The 17,055-nt window shown below is 45.7% G+C and overlaps 1 protein-coding gene across 8 annotated transcripts in view; it reads left to right on the top strand.

The window, feature by feature from the left end:
* The window catches only part of CGNL1 (cingulin like 1), a 172,805-nt gene that overhangs the window by 34,762 nt on the left and 120,988 nt on the right, over positions 1 to 17,055 (top strand). Inside the window, exon 1 of one of the 8 annotated variants that reach the window (XM_060417864.1) lies at positions 4,772 to 8,652. The exons of 6 other annotated variants lie outside the window; for them this stretch is intronic. The gene's annotated coding sequence lies outside the window, so the exon portion shown is untranslated. Of the gene's footprint in view, positions 1 to 4,771; positions 8,653 to 16,598; positions 16,949 to 17,055 lie in introns of those variants that run through there. One more of the 8 variants, XM_060417863.1, reaches the window with a different exon arrangement.

The following is a 17,055-nucleotide window of genomic DNA, read 5'->3' as shown; positions in this document are numbered from 1 at the left end:
TCTGCTGTCTCTTCTGCTCCCGCTGGTTTTCTTCACTTTCCTCTTCAGTATGGATACTTGCACTGGGCCTTGGCTCAGCCTCTGTACACAGTTTCTTAGTATCTTGTAATGACTCCCTGAGAGCCTCCTGGTGCTTTTCCGCCTCTTCCTGAGTATTGAAAGGATAGATATTGTCAACCATGAATTTCCAGTGCTTCTTGGAAAGTTCCACAAAGGCTCATGTTTTCTGTATTTTTTGTCCATTGTCCAAAAGCATTTACAGCTTTTAATGTGGCATCCCGGGTTTCCTTTGGGGCAGGCTAGAGTTAGTTGATTTCCTTCCTCTGCTGGGTGGGCAACCAGCAAACTTTGATTTGGAGTTTGTGTTGGGATGAGTCTGGTGTCAGGGCTGTGTCTGGGGTGACTCATTCACTTCCAGTCCAGGCTGGAGTCCCTCAGGCCGTGGGGAGCAGCCAGGGGGCCAAAGCACCTCCCCACCACCACTCCAACTTTGGGCAGGAGTGGCTGCACCCAGTCAGCGGGCTTATTCTCAAGTCCATTCTGTACATATGAAAACCCAGGATACGATCTGGAGAAAACCTTGTTCTCTGGTTTTCTGTTATTTTTTTCCCTCTTACAGAGTGTGCTGTTCTCACCTCAGTGCTTCCTGTCCCTGGGATGACTGTCTGATGTTTTCTCTAATATGTAAATAGATGATTGTTAGTAAATAGAGGGAGTCATCCACTCTCAGATTTGGAAGAGGCCCCCTTGTTGATTGACCCTGGAATCTTTTAAACCCATCTGTGAACTGGCAGCCCTGCCCTGTTTACATTCCTCCACTGAAACAGTGCTGTTTACCTTCAAGCATTGCTGTTAGAAAACTGTTCCTCCCTGCCTTTGAATTGGAATCTGTGTCCCTGGCACATCTACTCATTGCTCCTTGTTCTAACCTTTGGAGTCACACACAACAAGCTTAATCCCCTTTTCACATGACAGCCCTTCTGGTATTTACATTTGGTGACAGTTTATCCTGTTTGTTTTATCCCAAAGAAGTGAAGTCGCTTAGTTGTGTCTGACTCTTTGCGACCCCATGGACTGTAGCCCACCACACTCCTCTGTCCATGGGATTTTCCGGGAAAGAGTACTAGAGTGGGTTGCCGTTTCCTTCTCCAGAGGATCTTCCCAACCCAGGGACTGAACCCAGGTCTCCCACGTTGTAAGCAAGATGCTTTACCGTCTGAGCCACCAGGGAAGTCCAGGCAATGCCAAAGAATGCTCAAACTACTGCACAATTGCACTCATCTCACACGCTAGTAAAGTAATGCTCAAAATTCTCCAAGCCAGGCTTCAGCAATACATAAACCATGAACTTCCAGATGTTCAAGCTGGTTTTAGAAAAGGCAGAGGAACCAGAGATCAAATTGCCAACATCCGCTGGATCATTGAAAAAGCAAGAGAGTTCCAGAAAAACATCTATTTCTGCTTTATTGACTATGCCAAAGCCTTTGACTGTGTGGATCACAATCAACTGTGGAAAATTCTGAAAGAGATGAGAATACCAGACCACTTGACTTGCCCCTTGAGAAACCTATATGCAGGTCAGGAAGCAACAATTAGAATTGGACATGGACCAACAGACTGGTTCCAAATAGGAAAAGGAGTACATCAAGGCTGTATATTGTCACCCTGCTTATTTAACTTCCATGCAGAAGAGAAATCATCATGATAAATGCTGGGCTGGAAGAAGCACAAGCTGGAATCAAGATTGCTGGGAGAAATATTAATAACCTCAGATATGCAGATGTCACCACCCTTATGGCAGAAAGTGAAGTGGAACTAAAAAGCCTCTTGATGAAAATGAAAGAGGAGAGTGAAAAAGTTGGCTTAAAGCTTAACATTCAGCATGGCATCTGGTCCCATCACTTCATGGGAAATAGATGGGAAAACAATGGAAACAGTGTCAGACTTTATTTTGGGGGGCTCCAGAATCACTGCAGATGGTGACTGCAGCCATGAAATTAAAAGACGCTTACTCCTTGGAAGGAAAGTTATGACCAACCTAGATAGTATATTCAAAAGCAGAGATATTACTTTGCCAACAAAGGTCCGTCTAGTCAAGGCTATGGTTTTTCCAGTAGTCATGTATGGATTTGAGAGTTGGACTGTGAAGAAAGCTGAGCACCGAAGAATTGATGCTTTTGAAGTGTGGTGTTGGAGAAGACTCTTGAGAGTCCCTTGGACTGCAAGGAGATCCAACCAGTCCATTCCGAAGGAGATCAGCCCTGGGATTTCTTTGGAAGGAATGATGCTAAAGCTGAAACTCCAGTACTTTGGCCACCTCATGAGAAGAGTTGACTCATTGGAAAAGACTTTGATGCTGGGAGGAATTGTGAGGCAGAAAGAAAAGGGGATGACAGAGGATGAGATGGCTGGATGGCATCACGGACTCGATGGACGTGAGTCTGAGTGAACTCCGGGAGTTGGTGATGGACAGGGAGGCCTGGCGTGCTGCGATTCATGGGGTCGCAAAGAGTCGGACATGACTGAGCGACTGAACTGAACTGAACTATCCTGTTTGTAGCACCCCTCTCCTGTACCTGCTGCCTTCTCCTGGGTTCTTGTTCCTGAAGTTACCCTGGCTAAACGTTCCTGACACTAGGCTCCTGCTGATCATCCCAAGCAGAGGGAGCTCCCAGGCTCACCAGGGAGGGAGATATGATGGCACCACTTAGCTGGGTTTGTTTGGCTGTGGTGGCTGCTGGGTAGGTGGCACGTTTGTCCTCAGGACTCGCTGCATGTTGCCCTGAGACTGTGTGCTTGGATGAAAAGACACATTTCTGCAAGAAGTTGTTCTTAGTTTCAGGGGTGAAATGATCCCCAGGTCTTTTTTTTTTTTAAACAAGGTTTGCTTCTGTGCTTCACCCACCCTTCAGTCAAATAGTTGGTTTCTTAAGGGCCTTCAGTTCTCCTTGTTAAACTTGATTTGTTAGGCTTGACCCTTCGGTCCAGTCTGCTGACCTACTCAGCTCCTTAAGTTTCCCAGAGATTGTCTGTGCTTCCTGGGTGCCTGTGGTTTGGGACCCAGGCTTTAAAGTGAGAGAGACATGGGTGTAAATTTCACGTCCACCACCTGCTCTTTGTGTGGTTTGGGGCGAGAGCTAAGCGAATCTTCTGAGGCAACTGGCAGAGCAGATGAGTGGTGTCTCAAGAAATTCAAGGACAAGAGGTAGCAGGTCAGGAAAGCACAACTGGGGAAGCTGGGGGAAAACATATCCTCTCATCCCCGCTGTTCTCTGAAGGGTACCCCCCCACCCCTCCCCTCACTGCGTGGCATGTAGGATCTTACTCCTCGACCAGGGATCAAACCCACTCCCCCTGCATTGGAAGGCAGAATCTTAACCATGGGACCTCCAAGGAAGTCCCATCTCTGTTTTTCTCTGAATATTAATTTTTTTTTGGGGGGGGGCTGACTTTCCCTGCCCATTTAGGTGGTAGGCGGAATAGTGCCTCCCCTGCCCCCAAGGTGTCTGGACTCTAATTTGGGAACCTGTGCATGTATCACCTTACACGGAGAAGGGAGTGTGACTAAATTAAGGAAGCTCAGGAGAGGGTCCTTATAGGGGAAAGAGGAAGAAGGAGAGTAGGAATCAGAGGATGGGAAGGATGGGAACAAAGTCAGAAGATGCTGTGTTGCTTGCTTTAAAGATGAAGGAAGGGGCCGAGAGCTAAGACCTGCAGGCAGCTTCCAGCTGGAAAAGCCAAGGGAAGGGATTTTTCCACTGAAGCCTCCAGAAGGAATGCAGCCCTGTTGAGACCTTGAATTTAGCCTTGTGAGATTTAACCTCCATTACAGTGAAAATAAATGTGTGCTGAAGCCAGTGAGTTCCACATGCCTCCTTGACTTCACGTCTTCCCAAGACAACCCACTCTCTTGTAGTAATGAGCTCCCCATTGCCTCTGGAGCCCCACTCTGGAGGCCTTCCCACTTCCTTCATCTGTTGTCTGTCTCAGGGCCCAGCACAGACCCTTGGCGGGTTGGGGTCTTGGATATGTCTTTGACAGTAAAGCTCCCAAGAGAAACCTGATGGTGCCTTTCAGAAATCCAGCCATGTGACTGTAGTTCTGTGACCTTGTAGCTTTGGCAGCCCTGCCAGAAAAGGAATAAGGCCAGTGTCCAGTGTCTGAGCAGGCTTAAAGGTGGCTTTCTTTGTGTCCTAAGTGTTCTTTCACCATGCTTGGAATCTGCTCTAGAGCCCCTGTGTGGCAAATCTACTTTGGTTCAGAGGTTGAACTATTGCTATGTTTTTATGCTTGTTAAATACCAGAGGTTGGATTAAAAAAGAAATCCACAGATATACGGTTTTGATGCCTTCTCTTGTATTAATCTGTGTGTGTATGTACGTATGTTAGTAGCTCAGTTGTGTCCGACTCTTTGCGACCCCATGAACTGTAGCCCTCCAGACTCCTCTGTCCATGAAATTCTCCAAGCAAGAATACTGGAGTGGGTAGCCATTCCCTTTTCCAGGGGATCTTCTCAACCCAGGGATCAAACCCAAGTCTCCCACATTGCGGGCAGATTGTTTACCATCTGAGCCACCAGAGAAGCACCTACTGTTTTTTACTGCAGATGAATAAGTGCTTCCATATTCATGGTCTCAGTGAAGCCCCTTGGTGGCCCTGTGGATTGGCCAATTTCTTTTCAGTTTAAGCTTTTTGTATGTGTGTGAGTGAGGGTGGGAGTGATGACATCCAGACTCTTGACAAGGGCTGGGAATCCACCATCCCTTTTGATGGTCAGAATCTGGGGTGGCGACATGCCCAGTCTCTCTGCATATGTGGGCAGAAGATGTTTCTGGTTCCTTTTCCCAAGGCTATTGGAACCACAGCCTACCACTCCTTTATAGTTGGGAAAAGCAGTCTCATTTTCCCCTTAGAATTAATTCTGCCCCCTCTCCTCACTGAAGCCAGCATCCTCACCTGACTTACTCTGTCCCTGCTTCTTTGCATAACCTCCTTGCATGACCAGCTGGCCCTCCGCAGGTGGTCTCTAACCAGGGAATCAGATGGTTTGCTAGCAATTAGTTGACTGTTTGGAACTAGAAGGCATCTTCCTGGGGATTCACTGTTATAAATGGTGCCTAGATTCTAGGCCCTAACTGACATCTGTTGTTCCTGTTAGGTGGCTAAACTCTGGAGTAGTAAAGAGAAGGGGCTTTGGAGTTCGACAGGCCTGGATGGCTTGTTACTCTGTCACAGCTACCTGGGTGACTTTGGGCAGGTGACTTAACCCCTCTGAGCCTCGGTTGCCTCACCTGCAAAAGAGTGATAAGAAATAAGTACCTGGCAGAGTTGCTGAATAATGTCTGAAAAGGGTTTAACATAGTAGTTGGCACTTCGTAAATGCCCAATGATTGCTTGGTATTATTTGCTATGCTAAGTCACTTCAATCATGTCTGACTCTTTGCAACCCCATGGGCTGTAGCACACCAGGCTCCTCTGTCCATGGGATTCTCCAGGCAAGAATACTGGAGTGAGTTGCCATTTCCTTCTCCTCATTTCCAATTCAGGGATTGAACCTGCGTCTCTTACATCTCCTGCATTGGCAGGTGAGTTATTTACCACTAGTACCACCTGGGAAGCCCTGGTATTATTTATTACTGTACTACTAATTATGTATCTGGTTTGTTTAGTAGCACCAGACTCTTCATTATTATTTATATCACCATTTCTATGGGTAAACTGATTCCCAGGTCAAACTCTGTATTAGTCACTTGGGACTTTTTTCTTTATTTTTTGAGATTAATTTTATTGGAGCATAGTTGCTTGGAGAAAGAAATGGCAACCCACTCCAGTTATTCTTGCCTAGAGAATCCCATGGACAGAGGAGCCTGGTGGGCTACCGTCCACAGCATCGCACAGAGTCGGACACGACTGAAGTGGTTTAACATGCAAGCATGCATGCATAGTTGCTTTACAATGTTAGTTTCTACTGTATGGCAAAATGAATTAGCTGTACATACCACAGTGTATTAGGTTGAGTTTCCTGTGCTCTTCAGGAAGTTCTCATTAGTTATCTACTTTATTGTTTGTTTGTTTTTAGTCACTAAGTTGTTTCTGACCCTTTTGTGATCCCATGGGCTCCTCTGTCCCGCCAGGCTCCTCTGTCCAGGCAAGAATACTGGAGTGGGTTGCCATTTCCTTCTCCAGCCTGGGGCATTGGCAGTTGGATTCTTTACCACTGAGCCACTGGGGAATCCCCATCTGTTTTATACATAGTATCAATAGTATGTATGTGTCAATCCCAATCTCCCAGTCATTTGGAATTAAAATATCCTCTTTTCCTTCTGAAGGTCTCAGATTGCTTGGGGGAGGGGTGGAGAGGGACGGTTTCATCCATCCATCCATCCATTCATTTAATTCATAAACAGTTGCGCTATGTTAGGCATGCTGTGGAGCCCTGGGGCAAAATGATGAGAAAGCCAACAGAGTTCCTGTTCCCATGGATCTTCCCTGGTGGCTCAGACGCTAAAGCGTCTGTCTACAATTTGGGAGACCCAGGTTCCACCCCTGGGTTGGGAAGATCCCCTGGAGAAGGAAATGGTAATCCACTCCAGAACTATTGCCTGGAAAATCCCATGGACAGAGGAGCCTGGTGGGCTACAGCCCATGGGGTCGCAAAGAGTCGGACACAACTGAGCGACTTCACTTCACTTCTCATGATCTTACAGTCTGATAGGGGAGACAGACATTAATTAAATTTTTTTAAAAATTGTAGAAATGTTGAGGTGGAGCTGCTGTGAAAGAACAGTACCTGGGAGGGTCTCAGGGGCGTTTCCCGGGTGTTGGGTAGGTCTGTGGGTTGGGTTGATGTCCTTGGGCTGCCATTTCCTTCTCCAGGGGATCTTCCCGACCCAGGGATTGAACCCAGGGCTCCTGCATTGCAGGAAGTTCAGAGGTTAAAGCATCTGCCTCCAATGCGGGAGACCTGGGTTTGATCCCTGGGTTGGGAAGATCCCCTGGAGAAGGAAATGGCAACCCACTCCAGTACTCTTGCCTGGAGAATCCCATGGACAGAGGAGCCTGGTAGGCTGCAATCCACGGGGTAGCAAAGAGTTGGACACGACTGAGTGGCTTCACTTTCACTTTCTTCTGCATTACAGGCAGACACTTTACCGTCTGAGCCACCAGGGAAGTTCCTGGTTGGCAGCACTGGGTTCAGATCAACGCAGGGGTGGTAGTAGCCTGGGTCCAACAGGCTACAGTGTAGGGAGTCTGCAACATCCGAGACTCTGTCAGGGTCAAGAGTGTCTGTAACAGAGGAGCAGCTGGGGAGCAAAGGAGCCTTCCAGCTCTCAGGTCAGGGAGTTAGCTCTTACTAGTGCTTATTAAAGGGTGTTTGAAGTGGAACTTTAATTTGGTCTCTTCTTATATTCAACCCAAATAACACCCTGGTCCATGCTTCCTGTCACTGTGGCTTCCTGTGGCCAGACAAGTTGAATTAATCTTTCTCCCTATAATTGCTCCCATCCCTTCTTGTGTTTTTCACTACTTCTTTCTTGCTCCCAATCCCTTTGTAATTCCTCTTTTTCCTTGTGTTTGGTTTCTCCCATTCTGCTCTGTGACTAAATCCGCTCTTCTGTTTTTCATCCAATTAACATCCAACGTCCAACCTAGATAGCATATTCAAAAGCAGAGACATTACTTTGCCAACAAAGGTCTGTCTAGTCAAGGCTGTGGTTTTTCCTGTGGTCATGTATGGATGTGAAAGTTGGACTGTGAAGAAAGCTGAGTGCTGAAGAATTGATGCTTTTGAACTGTGGTGTTGGAGAAGATTCTTGAGAGTCCCTTGGACTGCAAGGAGATCCAACCAGTCTATTCTGAAGGAGATCGGCCCTGGGTGTTCTTTGGAAGGAATGATGCTAAAGCTGAAACTCCAGTATTTTGGCCATCTCATGTGAAGAGTTGACTCATTGGGAAAGACTCTGATGCTGGGAGGGATTGAGGGCAGGAGGAGAAGGGGACAACAGAGGATGAGATGGCTGGATGGCATCACCAACTCGATGGACAAGAGTTTGGGTGAACTCCGGGAGTTGGTGATAGACAGGGAGGCCTGGCGTGCTGTGATTCAGGGGTCGCAAAGAGTCGGACATGACTGAGCGGCTGAACTAAACTGTACTGAACTGACATTCTCTGAGGTGGAAGAGGAAGGGAGTAGAGCTCTGTCTTTATAAGAAGCATTGGTGCACATGTTTTTTTTTTTAATGGTCCCACTTAAACTCTGCTCAGATGCTACCTTCCCTGGGGAATGTGTTTCTTCTGTGTTTGCCCAGTTTGCTAGTTGTTTCTTCTCCCTTCCACAGCATGCGGTTTGCAAGTTTGTTAGTCAGTTAGTTCTACTCTTTGGCTTGTGGGAAACTGTCCACAGCTCATAAATTTTCACCACGTAGATTACATTCTCACCCCACCTTGAGCAGGACTCTGAGGTCATGAACTGGCTGGATGCCTCTTCGGGTAACTGTGATGTGATGCTCTGCATTCGCTGGGTCTTGGAGGATTGTTGGCCCTGTTCTTCCTGGCAGAGGGATGATCCAGGAGCAGTATTTTGAAACCTAACCAGGATGCTGTGCCCGGTGACCGAAGGACACTGGCCACCCAGCAGGCCAGAGGTGGAGGGTGAGTCAAGTATCCCAAGTGTTGACTCTGGAGTGACCACACTGACCACAGCCATGAGTCAGACCAGTGTTGGTTTTTTTTTTTCCTTTAATTTACTTAAAAAAACTTTTTAGAGTAGTTTCAGATTTATGAGAAAATTGTAAAGATAGTACAGAGAGTTTTCATATACTCCCCAGTTTCTTCTGTTAATGTCATACATTTGGTCTGGCACAATTAAGAAACAGATATTGATAAACTATTAATTAGAGTTCATACTACTACTAGTTATACAGTAGTCATGTATCAGTGTTAGAGTTGGACCATAAAGAAAGCTGAGCACCAAAAAATTGATGCTTTTGAACTATGCTGTTGGAGAAGACTCTTGATAGGCCCTTGGACTGCAAAGAGATCAAACCAGTTAATCCTAAAGGAAATCAGTCCTGAATATTCATTGGATGGACTGATGCTGAGGCTGAAGTTCCAGTATTTTGGCCATCTGATGCAAAGAGCTGACTCATTAGAAAAGACCCTGATGCTGGGAAAGATTGAAGGCGGGAGGAGAAGGGAATGACAGAGGATGAGATGGTTGGATGGCATCACCGGCTCAATGGCCATGAGTTTGACCAAACTCCGGGAGACAGTGAAGGACAGGGAAGTCTGGGTTGCTGTTGTAGTCCGTGGGGTCACAGATAGTCGGACATGACCGAGTAACGGAACAACAACAAGAGTTCGTACTTTATTCAGATTTGCTTTGTTTTATCTAAGTTTTTATCTAAGTTTTATGTTAGATTTTATCTGTGTTCCAGGACCCCATCCAAGATGCCATCCTACATTCAGTTGTCATGTCTTACTAGACTGTGATAGTTTCTGAGACTTTCCTTGTTGTTGATGATTTTGACATCAAGACAATTTTGGGGATTTTATAGGATGTCACTGTGTTAAAATTTGTCTTTTTTTTTTTTTTTTTCATGATTACGCTGTGGTTAAGGGTTTTCGGAGGAAGACCACAGAGGTACCATCATCATTGTATGATGAATCTTTTTAAAAAATTTATTTATTAATTTTTTTTTTTTGGCTGTTCTGGGTCCTTATTGCTGCATGCAGGCTTTTTCTAGTTGTAGTGAGCAGGGCTTTTTCTTCATTGCAGTGCATGGGCTCTAGGCCCACAGGCTTCCATTGTTGCATCTTGTAGCAGGAGAGCTCAATAATTGTGGCGCACAGACTTAGTTTTACTGCAGCATGTGGGATCTTCCCGGACAAGGGATGGAACCTGGGCCCTCTGCATTGGGAGTGCAGAGTGTTAGCCACTGGACCACCAAGGAAGTCCTCTCTGCCTATCACTGCTGATCTCAGTAAAATAGGGATCTGGCTGACCGGTCATGGTGATTTATCTCTTTCTTCTTGTAAAGTTATTCTTTTTTCTCCTTTCCATACTGTTCTCTCTGGAAATTACTATATGCAGTCTATGCATAGGGAGTGAGGAGCTATGCTCCTCTTCCTTTAGGGCAGAGTATCTAAATCAGTCATTTTGAATTCTGCATGGGAGATTTGTCTGTTCTTTCCCATTTATGTCCTGGACAAGGGAATGTCCTGAAGAACCGCCTCCAGTATTCTTGCCTGGAAAATCCTGTGGACAGAGGAGCCTGGCATGCTACAGCCCATGGCGTTGCAGAGTCAGATATGACTGAGCATGCATGCACGTCCCATTTATGTATTTATTCAGTCACTTGCTTATATCAGTATATGCTCAAAGATATTCACTTTTATATTTTGAATTAAAAAAAGAAAAATTTGGCCATGCTGCACATCTTGGGGATCTCAGTTCCCCAGCCAAGAACTGAGCCCAGGCTACAACAGTGAAAGCAGCAAGTTTAACACCAGACCACCAATGAAAGTGTTAGTCATTCAGTTGTGTCTGACTCTGCGACCCCATGGAGTGTAGCACACCAGGCTTTTCTGTCCATGGAATTCTTCAGACAAGCATACTGGAGTGGGTAGCCATCCCTTCTCCAGGGGATCTTCCTGACCCAGGGATCAAACCTGAGTCTCTTGCTTTGCAGGCAGATTCTTTACTGTCTTAGCCATCAGGGAAGCCCAGACCACCAGGGAACTCTTTAATTTTTATACTTTGGATTTTAATCCAATATTGTTATTCAGTTGCTAAGTCACATGGGCACACTAGGCTCGTCTGTCGTCCAGTATCTCCCATTGCTCAAACTCATGTCCATTGAGTCTGTGATGCTATCTAACCATCTCATACTCTGCCGCCCCCTTCTCCTTTGCCTTCAGTTTCCCAGCATCAAGCTCTTTTGCAGTGAGTTGGCTCTTCGCATTAGGGGGCCAGAGTATTGTGGGAGTTTCAGCATCAGTCCTTCCAATGAATACTTAGGATTGAGTTCCTTGAGGATTGACTGATTTGATCTCCTTGCAGTCCAGGGGACTCTCGAGAGTCATCTCTGGCACCATAATTCAAAAGCATCAACTCTTTGGCACTCAGCCTTCTTTTATAGTCCGACTCTCATATCCGCATGTGGCTACTGAAAAATCATAGCTTTGAACCCAAGACCACTTTGTTTATTTTGTGGCTTAGGGTGTTCTAGCTTTGGCCCCTAGGCACTCCAAAGTCTCTTTGACATTCCTTCATCATTGTGGTTTTTTTTTTTTTTTAACTTTAAAAGCCTTTTCTACTTTTTAACACCGCAAGATGCTCCAGGCTTAGCTTATATATTTCCTACCCCAGTCCTGCTAAGTCTGCTAAGTCGCTTCAGTCGTGTCCAACTCTGTGCGACCCCATAGATGCAGCCCACCCGGCTCTCTCGTCCCTGGGATTCTCCAGGCAAGAATACTGGAGTGGGTTGCCATTTCCTTCTCCAGGACCCCAGTCCTAGAATCAGCTATTTCTTTAAGGAGCTCTGGTTCCTTTAGGGGGAAAATTTATTGATATTAGAAACCAAGATTTGGGCCCTAAGTATGCTCACTGCAACAGAAATGTTACTGCTCCTAAGCAATGTTGGCTTACAGAGCAAGGAAAAACATATGTGTATTGTGTATAAGCATATTTATAAATATGTAACCATCTGTCTTTATTAAGCTAAACATGAGTTTATACTGATATCTATGGTTCTAATCTCTTATCACAGGGATCATCCTAATCTTCTCCCCTTGCATGTCTGTAACTCTCCACTCCAGCAGTGAGAAACAGGGCTCCAGCATCTGCCATCCATTTACTTATTCAATTCCTGTGTATATATTTAGTGGTTTCAGAATTGCTAACCCATCCCTCTGTGGGAAGCAACTTTATTGGCAACAGTGAAATAGTACGGTATTGTTCCTTTTGCTTTTGGACTTGGAGACTCCACTCGTTTCCAGAGTTTCTTTTTCCTCACATGCTTTAGTGAGGTGGTTTTGTATATTTGTATCCAGTTAGATTCTTTTAATCTTACGACTTTTTGAAAGAGAGAAATTGGAAGATAAAGACTCGGCCATCAGGGCCCTGAGTTAGAGAAAGCTTGTGAACGATTCATTTTCTTATATCTATCCAGTGTTTGGTGGCTCCATGCCACTGGATGATAGGGTTCTTATCATCTTTTCTCCCCTCTGCTTGCTTTGGTTCCTACCTGGTTGGTATGGACTGAATGTTTATGACCCTGACAAAATAAAATGTTAGTCTTAATGTTTAATGGTATTTGGAGGTGGGGCTTCTGGGAGGTAATTAGGATTCAATGAGGTCATGAGGGTGGGGTCCTCATTATGGGATTAGTGGCTTTAAGAGAAGAGGGAGTGAGAGATCTCTGTCTTCATACACACACGTGTGCTGAGGTGCAGACCAAAGAGACATTCTCCATCTGCAAGAAGCCTGGAAGAGATCTCTCATCAGGAGCTGAATCGGCCAGCACTGTGATCTTGGAATTCCCATCCTCCAAAACTGTGAGAAATTTCTGCTAAGCCCACTTACTGCATGGTGCTTTGTTACCATAGCCTGAGCAGACCAACACACCATTATATGTAGAAATAGAGGCACCCCTGGGCTGTTGAGGGGCTCTTTCTTTTAAAATGTATTTATTTTTAATTGGAAGAGAATTGGTTTATAATTGTGTTGATTTCTACCATACATCAACATGAGTCAGCCAGAGGTATACGTATGTCCCCTCCCTCCTGAACCTCCCTCTCATCTCCCACCCCATCCTGCCCCTCTAGGTTGTCACAGAGCATTGGGTTTGAGCTCCCTGGGTCGTACAGCAAATTCCCACTGGCTGTCTGTTTTACATCTAGTAATGTGTATGTTTCAGTGCAACTCTCCGAGTTCATCCCATCCTCTCCTTCCCCTATTGTGTCCACCAAGTCTGTTCTCTATGCATCTCTCTTTCTTAAACCAAGTTCCGCTGATTCCCTTTCTACCTTTAAACAACAAAGGGACTCCTCTTTCTCCCAGTGCATCTGGGATAGGAGGTGGGTCCAGGTAAGGTTCTTAGTGGTGCTCCAGGGTAAAGCCCCTCCCTTGGAGTTGCCTGAGGATATCTGATGGGACACCTTTGACAAAAACCAGCAATAGGATCAAAGGAATGCTTGGCAGGGGAAGGATTATAATTACCATCTTTGGAGGAAAGCATCACCTTTTTTCCGAAGCAGAGTGAGGCCAAGTGAGAGGAGGACCTGGTTTTAAAAGCAGGAAGCCGATTAATGTCAATGTATGGCAAAACCCACTACAATATTGTAAAGTAATTAGCCTCCAATTAAAATACATTGATTACTTTTAAAAAATCAGGAAGCATGCTGAGAAGTGTTGTGGTGTGCAGTCATAGATGGTTCAGAGCTGGAATCCAGTCCCAGCTGTTGAGTGCAGTTGGCTGTACTGTGCTGTGGGCTGCTCTGTTGACTGGTGGGATCAGTGGCAGGTCCTGTCTGATGAACCTGGAGGCACTTTGTCAACCTTAACCTTGCAGTGTGGATGTGAATGACAGTCCAAATTTCCAAGTTAAAAGCCTCAGCTTCCTTGAGGCAGCTTTTTCCCCCAGGATGCTGAATGTGTGTTTTTAGCTGCTTTAGACAAGTCATTGTGTCTTTGCCCTAGAACACTCTAATCACTTCATACAAATAGAGAAGTCATAGGAACGGTCACTAGCATAGGAAATACAAAGAAGCCTGAAGCTTGGGAGAATGTGTCACCCTCGATTTTTTTTTTTTTAAACCCCTTAACTTCCAGGGAGGGACTTCCTTTCATTGTCTCCCGGCTGTGTTTCTTCCTTTTCCTCTTCATTTTTTCTCTTTTCTTTGTAGTGCTTTTTTTTTTTTTTGTAAACCATGTCTAAGAGTTAAAAAAAAAAATTACTTTTATTGCCTGTTTCATTTCACAGTTTGGCGCCTGTTTTGATATGAGTGTCTGCTTCCTGCCACCCTCAGGACAGTCGAAGGGTGCGGAGTAAATTTATATAGGGCTTGACACCATGAATTCCACGGCTATGACCCAGAGAGTCTCCCATTGGAGAGATCTACCCAGAAAACAAATTACACTTTGGTATATAATGCAGAATCTTTCTAAATTGAGCCCTTAGGAAAAAATGAAAACACTCAAGTACTTTCTCTTTCTGCTGTTTTGTCCTATGTGATCGTCATTTTAACCACCCGAATTAAAGTGTATGTGTTAATGTTCTACATTAAGTTAATGTCTGGAGGTTCATTTTGGACATTACCATTTAGAGTAGCTTAATGTTTAATATACAAGCATCTAGAAGAGTTCTTAGTACATAGTCCGAGTATTTAAGAGTTAATTAGATCATTATTATTTTTTAATATATATTTTTAATTTGTTTATTTGGCTGCACTGGGTCCTGGTTGTAGTATGCGGGATCTTTTTTAGTTGCAGCTTGTGAACTCTCAGGGTTTCCCTGATGACTCAGACAGTAGAGAATCTGCCAGCAATGCTGGAGATGTGGGTGAACTCTCAGTTTCAGCATGTGGGATCTAGTTTCCTGACCAGGGATCGAACCTGCCCCCCACCTCACCCCCACCTCCACTTAGGGAGCAGGAAGTCTTAGCCACTGGACCACCAGGGAAGTCCCATTATTATTATTACTACAAACTAAAGAACTGCTCCCATGTTGCATGTTGTGGGGCAGTAAGACAAAGATGGGGCTTGGGACCTAACACCAATATTCGGTGTAGGTGGAGGAAATAAACTGGAATTGCTGCTGTGTGTTACTGGCTTGGGAGATGTGATGGTGGGCATGGGAATGATCTCTGAGCAGAGATTTGGGTTCTAAAACCTTGGAACTAGGGAGCTTTGAAAGTTTCTCATGTAAGGAAAGTCAGAGTATGTTAGATGGTCTCTGAAAGCCTCTCTACCTTTAGAATGTGATTCTATGTAGCTTCCCCCCTACTTGGAGTAGGACAGGCTGGGAGTGAGCATTGGGAGGTTAAGGCAGCGGCCCCCAAAGTTGTTGGCACCAGGGACCAGTTTCATGGAAGACAGTTTTTCCACTGGGGGTGGGGTGGGGATGGTTTGGGGATGATTCAAGTGTGTGACATTTACCGTGTACTTTATTTCTGTTATTACATTGTGATATACAATGAAATAAGCATACAACTCACCATAATGCAGAATCAGTGGAAGCCCTGAGCTTGTTTTCCTATAACTGAATGGTGATGGGAGACAGTGACACCCCAAGTGTGTTGTGCTCCTAAGAGAATCTAATGCTGCCCCTGATCTGACAGGAGGTGGAGCTTAGGCGGTAATACGAATGATGGGTAGTGGCTGTAAACACAGATGAAGCGTCACTCTCTGCTGCTCGCCTCCTGCTATGCAGCCTGGTTTGTAACAGGTCATGGACTTCTATTGGTCTGTATCCCAGGGGTTGGGGACTGCTGGGTTAAGGGACTTTGTAGAGGAGAAGGAAAAGGAGTGACTTTTTCTTCTAGGTTGGTTTCTTTTCTCAATGTGTTTTCTGGCATTCTCAGAGTAAAAGGAGTTTCCATATGCTTCTGCAATTGGTGTTAATTAAATACAGACCATACCTCTTCAGCCCTTCTTGGCACACTCTTATAGGTTCAGCTGCAACTCAGGATAATGGGTGACTGCCAGAGGGAGGGAAAAAAGTAATATTCCATAAAATTAGGTAAGGTCTGGCTTAGAATTCTTTGAACATAAAGGCCAGGTTATCCATTTTTATTTGCACTCTAGCCCCCTGCCCCCGCTGCAAACACATCCCTGGGGAGAGGAAACCAGCACAGCAGAGATTTTGTACAGGGGTGAAAGGGAGAGAGTTGGAGGTGAGCAAAGAAGGAAGACCAGGATGCCTTTTATTTTTGCGTTTTCATTTTTGTGGTAATTAACACTCCTTGAAGGGCTTCCCAGGTGGCGATAGTGGTAAGAACTCGCCTGCCAACACAGGAGATGCAGGTTTCATCCCTGGTTTGGAAAGATCCCCCGGAGTAGGAAATGGAAACCCACTCCAGTATTCTTGCCTAGAGAATCCCATGGATGGGGGAGACTGGTGGGCCATAGTCCATGGGGTCACAAAGAGTCAGACACTACTGAAGTGACTTCGCATGCACACATGCACAACACTCCTTGAAGGAGTTGCTGCTGCTGAGTCGCTTAAGTCGTGTCCGACTCTGTGCGACCCCAGAGATAGCAGCCCACCAGGCTCCCCGTCCCTGGGATTCTCTAGGCAAGAACACTGGAGTGGGTTGCCATTTCCTTCTCCAGTGCATGAAAGTGAAAAGTCAAAGTGAAGTCGCTCAGTCGTGTCGGACTCCTAGCGACCCCATGGACTGCAGCCTACCAGGCTCCTCCGCCCATGGGATTTTCCAGGCAAGAGTACTGGAGTGGGGTGCCATTGCCTTCTCTGTTGAAGGAGTTGACCTTACTCCATTATCTAGTTCCCACTCTGGTTGGGCTCTCTGGCCTTCTGTTCCAGTGACAAAGTTCCCGTCAAGGTCACCTTTGATCTCCATCCTGGTCTTCCTCTGTTTATCAGCAGTGTTTGGCTTATCTTAGCTCCTTAAACATCAGCCTCTCTCCTAATCTCCTCCTGTCCCACTGTCTCTTCTTAACTTCTTGGTGTTGGAGTGCCAAGGCCTGGACCTTCCTGTGATCTAAATGCAGGTGATGATTCAGTGGATCTGGGGTGGGATGTAGGATTTTGCATTTCTTTAAAAAGAAAAAAATTAACTAATTTTTGGCTGTGTTGGGTCTTCATTGCTGGGCACAAACTTTCTCCTGACCAGCGGTATGCAGGTTTCTCATTGTGGTGGCTTCTCTTGTAGAGCAGAGGCAACAAGAGAAGCCTGGCTTGGAATAACACCTTGACTTTTTCTGGTGAGTTTTCACCCGACTTGGGTTAAGACCCAGCGTCTGCCTGAGGCCCACAGACCCTCATGGTTTTTGTCCTGCCCTCTGCTCTGCCCTCCCACCCTCCTCTGCAC

Source organism: Ovis aries, chromosome 7 (assembly GCF_016772045.2).
Source record: "Ovis aries strain OAR_USU_Benz2616 breed Rambouillet chromosome 7, ARS-UI_Ramb_v3.0, whole genome shotgun sequence".
Classification (NCBI taxonomy): Eukaryota; Metazoa; Chordata; class Mammalia; order Artiodactyla; family Bovidae; genus Ovis; species Ovis aries.
This window is presented reverse-complemented; position numbering and strand designations above follow the sequence as displayed.